The sequence below is a fragment of the Drosophila guanche genome, unplaced genomic scaffold, assembly GCF_900245975.1.
Source record: "Drosophila guanche unplaced genomic scaffold, DGUA_6, whole genome shotgun sequence".
Lineage (NCBI taxonomy): Eukaryota > Metazoa > Arthropoda > Insecta > Diptera > Drosophilidae > Drosophila > Drosophila guanche.
Genome location: NW_022995750.1, coordinates 5,112,568 through 5,122,736, shown reverse-complemented (window position 1 = coordinate 5,122,736; position 10,169 = coordinate 5,112,568).

Below are 10,169 nucleotides of genomic sequence, written 5' to 3'. Positions count from 1 at the left end.
GAGAACTTAAGCAGAGAGAATGTCGCAGCGCCAGCTGCCGCTTCCCCTCTTGACAATGGAATCAAATGGGTGGCAGGCTGGAGGAGTGACAGAACCGCTCTGATGGTGACGGTGATGCTGATGCCGCTGTAATTGGCCCTAATCTACTTAGCTCTTGGCATTCAGGATGGGGAAATGGAACTCTGAGGCTGACCTGACACAATGCCAGCAGAAGGACGCACTCACAAACACAGACACACAATGGACTTTTCCAGAGCACATCACAGCCATTGTGTGTCGCATGGCTTGGCCACGGGGTCGGTCCTCTCTGGCCAGGCCATTTGCTCGTCGGCGTCTAACAAGTCCAAACAATTGACAAAATGAAGCGACAGCGTTGAACGAGGCTAGAACGGGCAAAATCTAATTTAGCGCAAGTGATGGCAGTAGTCAAGTCAGGTCAGGTCGTGAATGAAGGTGGAGAAGGTGACTCCAAGCAGTGGGGATTTGGTACCTTCTGCCTTAAGGCCTCTCCCATTACGTGCTGCTGCCTTTGACAGTAATTTGGTAAATATATATATTTGACGCTTAATTTTTATAAACTTTGCGAGGCAATTTTACGGCATTTTTCGCTGTTTTGATGTGCTGGTGAGGGATCCACGCCATATGTGCCACATTTTGAGGCGGTACTCAAACATGGCTGTAAACCTCGAGCAACAGCAGCAGCTGCTTCTCATCATCATCTTAAACTTCTTTACCATCGCAATCTGAATCAGAATCATGATGATGACGACGATGATGAAGATGATGCTCTTGATGAGCGTGAAAAGCAATTGTTGCGCCTAATAGACATTTGGGAGCACACGTCCTTGTCCTCGTTCGGGGATTTATTATACTCGTATGTGTTGTGTGTGTGCTCTGGTCCTCTGTGTGTGTGTGTGTGTGTTTGTCCTGGGATGACAAAATTTCTACACATATTTTCATTTTTATTATATTATGTTTGCCTGGCATTCAATAAGCGCATTGGGGCATATGATTACGCTTGGGCCTGCTGCTTGCTGCCTCACATGTGACGAGGCTCTCATGCCGCGTCATGGCACGCAAAACGTCCTCCCTTCAATTGAATCGATTGTTGTGTGTACTTTTCTCGAGTGCCATACAATTATGGCATTTTCCATTGAAATAGGCTAAAGAAAAGTAGCACTGCTGGAGGGGAGGCCCATTAATTTTGGCAAACAAGCTTAGCCTTTGGGCCCGCCTACCCTCCATACCATACAATTAATTAGCACCAAGAATGAGGAGGAGCACTGCGGGAATCAGGCAGGGAATGAGCAGGAGCAACACTACGTGAATCAAGCTGTAGGAGGAATGAGAAGCATCAGCAGGGACATGCATCAAGCAGGAATGAAGAAAAATAACTACCCGCTCGACGGGTGGAATGAGACGTGAAATATGCGGCATGGGCACGCTACCAAACAAACTGACGGCATCCTGACCGACTGCTGCAGCAATGAACTTTGACACAAAGTGTCAACTGTACTGTTCCAAGTTGCCACGGCACCGATCTGGGGCTGCCACTCTCAGTGAAATGCCGTACAAGAAAATCTACTTAGTGAAACTCCAGAGGAAGACAGCAGCAGACGGCAAGAGAGGAGTCGCCAATTAGGCAGGCAGGCAGCCAGCCAGCCAGGGATTGAGCGTGGAAGGATGGGAAGCACCTCCTGGAAGAACCTCCTCCTAGAGTCTGCTTAAAACTGTCACCTGGCTGCTCTGTCTGACGCTGATTGTTAAATGAAGTTGGAAGTGCCCCAAAAAAACACTACATTCGGGATTGGAGTGGAGTGGAGTGGAGTGGGGGAAAGTGGAGGCTTCGCTAGACAATGAGGCAATGACGTGGCAAATGTCACGCTCCAAACGATGTGGCATCTCTTAAAGTAGGATATTTTTAACGCCTACACTTAATTGAAACTATAGAAAGGATCAGGCCAGGGAGCAGCAGCAGGAGGAGCAGCAGCTGTTTGTCATTTCGTATTTGTATGGCGCTTCGAACGGGATCCATCCACATGCACGAGCGCCTAAAAGTACACACCACATTGATATACTAGATTACGTGCACCGGCAAAGGGGGAGCCGCTCGGGAGTGATGTATCTCACTGTGGACTGTGGTGGGCGGTACGCGGTGGGTGTGCGTGCGCCAAAGTTTTTCCCAACCAACAACACGAAAAATTCTAAGAGAGGGAGAGAGGGGAACAGAGAAATGGAGAGAAGGAAATATAAGAAATAACACTTGACATTGACAAATTAGTTGCAGAAGACAACGGGAGCAGCACTCACCCTGCTCTACTCACGCTCCCTGTTGCCTCTTTTCGACTCTGTCGTTGGGCGGTGCGGTGCGGTGCTGGCACAGTGGTTTCGATGGAGCGACAGCTGTGTGGGGCAGCACTGGGAGAGAGGTTAAAAATAATAAAATACCTACTGACATGATAGACATGAAAGACTTTTCCTTTTTATTTAGCTTAGATTGGAAAAGTTTCGACAGTCCAGTGGGGGCAGGCAGGCGTCAGTGCGGGAGCGCGTATCTGACTTTGCGGCACTTGCACTTAAGTAGCTCTGTGGCACGGGGCAGGGGGAGCAGCAGCTGAGATTGGAAGCCACTGAATAATGTCCAGCTTTGCAGCAGCTGTCCTACTGCCTGGGCCACTGCCACCACGAACATGTGTAGCTAATGCTGCTTATTATATAACTTTCCCTTCATTCCACTAACCCACTTTATCCTCAACCATCGGTCTTCGGCTTCCCCTTCTCCAGTTGCTCATCCACCAGATGTGGGTCATGGTTATGGGAGCCGCAACCGAGCGCTGCATGGAAGGAGGACACAAATTTCGCAAAATTTATTGCATAGTTGCAGGCGCAGGAGTAGTTAAAGTAAATCTGAACATAAACTCCCACAGAGGAGTGACACTGCCGCAGGAGGGTGAAGGGGGGCGGCACTTGCATTACACTTTTGCCTAATGAGTTATATGGAAACCCAGGACCTGCTTGGTGTTGGCGGCTGGAAGAGGAGTAGGGGGAGCACAAACTAAAGGACCGAGGAATGAAAAACAATTATAAGCGCGCCAAAAAGTATGCAAGTAATTTTTTACAAGCGCCTCTGCCTCACCCACTACATTACTTACATCCAAGGGGACGGGAACTCGGATGAAACTTTTGCCGTGTCTTGCGACTGACAAACTTTTGTGTTGCTTTCAATTTATTTTGCAAGTTCTTTCTACTTTTTTCTGCTTTATTTGCCATCGTTCCATTCTGCGACGCGACCTACCCTTGCCATATCTTCCGAGTTATGCAACAAATAAATCACGCGAATTCCATGAAATGAGCAACTGAACCCCAAACAAAACGAAACCCTCTACCGACCCCTCTTCCCGACTCGTCCGGCTTTCCATCAGAAGCTAAGCCCCCGCTCAATGTATGCTAAACTTTCGACAAGTTGACCAACTCGAGTATATCCCCTCAATCTGTGCGAGTGGCGGCCCCACTGATTATTATTTACGAGTATTTCAATTTGCGAGTTTTCTCCTTCGAGGGCCACGGCCGCAGAGCGGGGGGCTAAAGCCATAAGCGCATTACTCGGACACTTCTTCGGGAAAACAAACCAAAAAAAACCAACAAAAATTGTTTTAAAAATATTTTATCATAAAAGAAATTTGGAAATTTTGATGCCAAACTTTACAATTTCATGCGGAGTTCGGTGGGGCCACTTGAGGGTGCTCTTAGGCGATTTTTGACATACTTTTGACCCAGTCTCAAGTTTATTAAAATTGAAGTCCGACTTCTCCAATTTATCAGCGATTCTCAGCATTTCTTTCGCTCCATTCTCTCGCTCTCATTCGCTAGCCACCACTCTTTCGCTGATGGCCTTCTAAGTGTGGCACTTCATTTGCATTTAAAATGCTTTCGCCTGCTCAGTTCTCAGTTCTCTTCCATACACTTTCCAGGGGTTCAACTTTTGGCCATTCATTTGGCACATGGCTCATTGTGTTGCTTGGTCCAGGAGTTTCAGGAGTTCCCCTAGTGGGTCAAGCGTTTATTTGTTCGGATTGTGGTTCTGGCTGTGGCTTGGGCTGGTATTTCGCACTTATTCGACCCGCTGACACGGCATTCGATCTGGCTGACGGCTGTCTGCCATTTGCCTCAAATTAAATTACCTTGAATAATGGGCTTGTCTCTTCACTTCCCTTCTCTTCTCTGCTTCAAACTGTGCAATAAAATGCTACGCATTCAAATGATTTTGCAGGTTCAAAACTCAGGGAAAAAAGAGGCATTAAGGCACTTAGATAAAAGCGGAAAAAGGACCCTTTAATTTATGGAGAGTCCTTCTTTTGGGTATTTCCCTGGCATAAAAAATATATTCTGAATTAAAAACATATTCGGGTGCGTGGCACATCGTAAATTAAACGCTAATTGCAGCTTTGAAGATTATGTATAAAGAGGGCGTGGGCGGAAGGGGAAACAGAAGATTCCGGCATATTAAAAATTAATTTAAATTTTTTAATTTATTTCCCTCTTTAGAGGGGCCACTGGCACTGGCACTGTCCACTGTCCACGTGTCCAATCTCAAGTGGAAATTAACTTGCTGCCAGGTCGCTTGAGGCGAGGTCGAAAAAAGATGCCACACAATAACTGGAGACTGGGGTAATCGACCATCGGATACCCTGTGCCTGTGCAGAAGCTGAACGGGCCTGGGATTGGCTCGAGGGGCCATGACCTCCGGCCACATCCGGTGCCCAAGCTCCCGTTCCCTTTCCCGTTCCTGCTAGTGCCAGACGAAAAGTTTTTCCGTGCAGCAACTTTGACACTTTCCGAAATTAATTACTTTAAAGCCAACCGCCCCCCCTTAGCTGCCCCGCTCCACAGTGTTTGAGCCAAAATTAAATAATAAATTATTATTCTCTGCGAGCCAATGAAGTGTGGCAAATTTAATAGGGCGCCGCCACGGCCCATAGTTCAGGGCTAGTGCTCCACTTCAAAGTAATTGCCAAGGACTACTGCCTGTGTACTGGCTGTGCCCCTCCCGCCGTCGTGCCACCGAATCCTGGTATCATGGTGTCCTGGTCTCCTGTCTGGACTCTACGCACCATACGAGCGTGTGGCAGGAGCAACACAAAATACAAAACAAGAATAAATAAATTATAATAAATGACTTTAATCTTTCAGCATAATTTCAGTTCAGGGCAATTATTGACGCCCGGCTGAGTTGGCAGTTAAGGCAGAGGCAGAGTCGCCTTAAATTAGATTTTCCCATTTTCCGTTTTGTTTTCATTTTATTTTTTACGTTTACGTTTTTTTTCCCCCATTTAAGATTAATCAGAGCGCGCGTCGTCAAGCCACGAATACTCAGAGTGGAGTGCCGCAACAAAAAAATTGTTAGAGAAATGAGAACTTCCAGCGAATTGTGTCCCCCATCTTAAAGCGAAGTGCATGGCGAAAATTATTTGGCATACACTAGCCAGTTAGAGGGTATTATTGGCGGCATGAGCTTGCGAGAATATGAAATAATCTCTTTGAGGGCATTCAAATATTCGGCTCAAAAGGCACACTTTTCTTTCTTTCCAAGTACTTTTCTTCAACAGGTCCAATGAGTGTGTGCCAGACCAGACTTTACGACAGACTGCACAGCAGAGAGCACTGGGGAAACTTACCAGAAACTGTCAACTTATCCCAGATAGATCTCTTCGTATCCCCAACAGAGACCACTCTACTCATCAGTCAGAGACCTCTGTCGTAGCCCCAGATCTCTCTCTGTCCATCTTCATATAATAGCTGGCTTACCTGTAAGCAGAAAGGAAATGCATTTAAGTTAGTTAGAAGAGCAGAACTGGGGTTAACACGACACAAAAGAGGCAGCCAAATGAGAATTGATTGCAGGCCCCGATTCATGAGAGAACCCACTCCCCACACTCCCTCAAGGACAATCCCATTAGGTTCGTCTGTGTGTGTGTGTGTGTGTGTGTGTGGAAATAAAATCGGCTTAGAGCCCAATAAGAATCAACACAAAATGTGTCAACACCTTTATGCTGCCACACCCGCAAGAACAGCCCCGAAAAATAAATACCATCTCCATCTCCCTTCCATACTCGTATGTGGCAATGTTTTGCCTTTCCTTCAATTTGGTTGCTTTTGCTCCTTCTGCTTGTTTTTGTTGCGTGTCTTTGCTTTTAGGGACAACATGTTTTCCAATGCCTCAGAGACGCAGATTTTTGCACACGCAGTGAGTGGAAATAAAAATCTATATTCATAGGAGGAGAAACGTCTAAGGATGAGGAATGGGACTTACTCTTCACATAAGCAAATTATGAGCCATCGCTCCAGGGTGTAGAGAAAGGTGCCATCAACACACATATAAATACCCTAAAGAATTCAGCGGAAATTTTATAAAAACACAAGGGAATGTAATTCGATTCGTGAATTCTTCGAATTTAATGGATTTGGAATATAAGCAGATATTCTAGGGATATTCAGGGAATATACCCTTTTTGTTAGAGTGTTAACCACCCTCTTTTCTGGCGTAGTTTCACCTAGTTGCCCCATTATGGAGGGTATGTATCCCCTCTCTGTTGAAGGGTATCCCCTTTAAACATTGGCTTTCCGCTGTGGCAAGAACAAGTCATCTGTGTAAGCTTCAAGCCTCAACCCTTCGACTGCCAGTACTAAAGGTATTTGCATTTAGTGGAAAGGAAAGTGTGTGAGTGTGCGTCTAAAAAAAGGTTGCCCTTTTGTGCCACATCGACATCGATAAGTTGGTGGCGCCCCCAAGGGCCAGCTGCAGGTAGCGAGAGCTTAATCTAGCGACTGTCATAATTTGACGCACGCACGAATACATATTTACATACATATGTGTGCGGTAGTGTGTGCGGGTGCGCCTGGGCACAGTGAGGCATGAAATTTTGTTGCCAGATTCGTTTTGGCTTCTTCGCTCAACGGAGCTACACAAAAGCGTCAAGCATTCAGTCATCCCTCTCGACCCCATACAATGTCAATGTCAACTCATCTTGGGAGTACAACCCCAGCCCCACACTCGCTGCTACCTTCCACCCTTCTCCCAACCCTCTTTAAGCCCTCTGTTCAAGGTGTTGGCTCTCTTTTTATCGCTGCTCATTTTTTTCTGCGTGTGTATTTTCTTGTGTTTTTCCTTCTTTTGTGCGCTCTTCTGGCTGACGATTTGCGTAATTTTCAGGTTCATTTAGCGTTTAATGCTTGTAAGGAAATTTTAATTTTATGGCCTACAGCCAAAGGCGGCTAAAAAGCAGCCAAAAGCGGCTAAAGGCACCTGCCAGAGACGAAGCCGCAGCCTTCCGGCCAGAATCCAGGAGCCAGAAAGGTGAAAATAAATTTCATAAAGGATTATGCCCGCTTCACTGGAGCTTTATGTGAATGGATAAGAAAGAGACTAGAGTCCTGAGGCTTTCTGCATTTAAGAAAAGATTGTTCCGGCGATTGTTCAGACGGTTGCTGTTTCCCTATCTTTCTCTATCTTTCACTCTCTCTTTTTATTTTCTCAACTCTCACCCACTCTCCCTTTTTTTTGTGGGGGGGTTAAAGTTCCGTGTCAAGTTGACAAATTATTTTGGTAAATATTTGCGTGATTTTGATAATGATGTTGCTTTTGGTCTCCTACGCTTCGGTTCAGTTACAGTTTCGGTTTCTGGTTACTGGTTTCCCTGCTCTCTCTCTCTCTCTCTCATTCACCACGGAATTGTTGCGGTCTCTGTGGTTCTTCTCGCGTGCCACTACAACCGATGCATATACATATACGTAGCATATGTACAAGTGTATACAATACATAGACATGTGCGTTTGTAGCACTGGAAAGCGGGCGAGCAGTCAAGCCAAACACTATTAATTAGCTGATAGTCAGAGGAGGAAAGGAGGGAGAGATAGGAGTCGCTCCTCACATATTGAATATTAATTACACTTTCCCTAAACAAAACACCCCCCTAGCAACACCCTGGAACCCCCTATATGGTATCCCACTCCAGGGCCTAACCCTCTCCTGGCATTCAAAAGCTAATTAAGCGACCATTGACAATGACAACAGCCAAATGTGAGCAACGCAAAACACTTTAATACAGAAACACTTTGGGCAATCTTAGCGCTTGAATCTCTATGTAGATACGATACGATTCGAGGGTCTCTGTGCCTCTACTCGTACGTACTTATGTACATATAAGTGTAGGATTCTCCTGCCTCTCGCAATACGATTGCGGCAGTGTGCGGTGTAATTAGCACCTGGCTGCCTACCACAGGACTGTGTCTATGGATTAGCGCTACCCACAAATCGATTTCGAATTGAGCGTAAATTGACTGTGACACCAGAAAAATAAAAGAAAGGACACAAGCGCTAGAAACAGGTAGATTACGACAAGGGAGGTACCATGGGGGTGATATATGATTACTTTCCACTGACTCGGCTAAAGGAACTATGCTATCGATGAGGTTACGTAACTAGAGAACTGAAGCTTAAACGCGTTTATGGAAGAGCTATGTTACATGGTAATTATTCGAAGCTATGGGTAAACATTCAAATGATTCATGTAAAGGCAACTAAAGATAATCAGATATAGAGATATTACAACACTACGCTATGGCTTACCCATAGCCGCTAAAGAAGCTCTGGCTTGAATCAGTTTGCTGAAATCTATCAGATATAATGGCTGATGGTTTCCGGACAGGTACCAGATAAAAGCAGTAGGATAGGGGAGACCTAGGGCGCTTGAACATGGCTGTCACCGGAATGGAACAAAGGAACAAACAAGTGTCATGGCATAGGGGAGGCATACCATAAGTAGCTAAAGGCTTATCCACCGCTCGTATTTCAATCAGCTAAATCCATATGCATAGGGGATCTATACGTGGCTCCAACATATCCATGACCGTGACACAATGGACCACCTGACACTCGACCCCAGCTCATCAGATACCTAAAACAACCAAAAAACACTTTCTAATGAAGTTTTTCGAAAACAATTCTGCAGAAAATCAAATCTGAATACGAATGCAGATAGATGGTGGTAGGTGGTAGATGGAGTAAAAAAAGAAACAGGTAAATTACGTGGCCATAGACCATAAACCCACACACAGAGAAGGGTATAGAGAGAAGGTAAGAGAGAGAGAGAGAGAGAGAGAGAGAGAGTGAGGGAGGAACAATGGCGAAAACTGTTAGCCAGCCATGACGATGACAACGAGACAGAGACAGAAGCAGAAACAGAAACACGGACAGCCAGGCGAGCGGAGAGATAGCCAGAGGAACGGAGTGTCCGACGAACGGACAGACGGATAGACGGATGCCAAATTGAATGCAAACAGAAAAACGGAACGAAGGGCGTACCACAATTTGGCAGGGGCAAAACTTTTGAGCGACCTCAGATATAATTTTTGTGGAAAGTAATATGAAAGGCAAAAGTGCAAATTCTCGACTCTGACTCTAACTCTGACTCTAACTCTGTGTCTACGTCTATGTCTGTCTCTGACTAGGACGACGCTCTTCTCCTTGCGATAATGATGACTCTGGCGTAGCTTTTTGGAAATTAAAATTGCATAAATTATGCAAAAATGTTTGAAAACTCTCCCCGCTGATGATGCAGCTGCCACAGGTCACTCCTCTTCCTAGTAGATGAGATGAGATGAGTCGAGAGGATGATGATGATGATGATGATGCGGGTAAATCACTTTAATTGGCCTTCAAGTGGGGTCCCCCGCAGGGACTGCATTATTTTCACAACCGAGAAGCAATCAGGCCCCCCAAAAGCGGGGACTGAACTAGTGAGAGAGAGAGCGGAAGGTATCCATACCACTCGAATCGTTGATTCATCTCCCATACGATATGCGATTTAAAGGGAGTGGAGGAGTCCGGTTCCAGTCATCGATATTCATGCCTCCTGCATTGGAATTCTTTTTGCTTTTGCGATGTCCAGAAACTCCACGAAGGAGCGCCTCTTTTCGCTGAATTGATAATGGACCAGAGCGCGGGCCAGCTTCCTCGACAGATTCCCCTTGGGGGCATTAATTATTTATAGACACAGCCAATTGTTTGTTCCATACTCTCCCCACCTGCCTGCCTCTGTCTCTCTCCCTCTATATGAACATCAACATTTTCGTTTCGTTTGGCAATTGTGTGGCCAATTACGTTGCCCAGA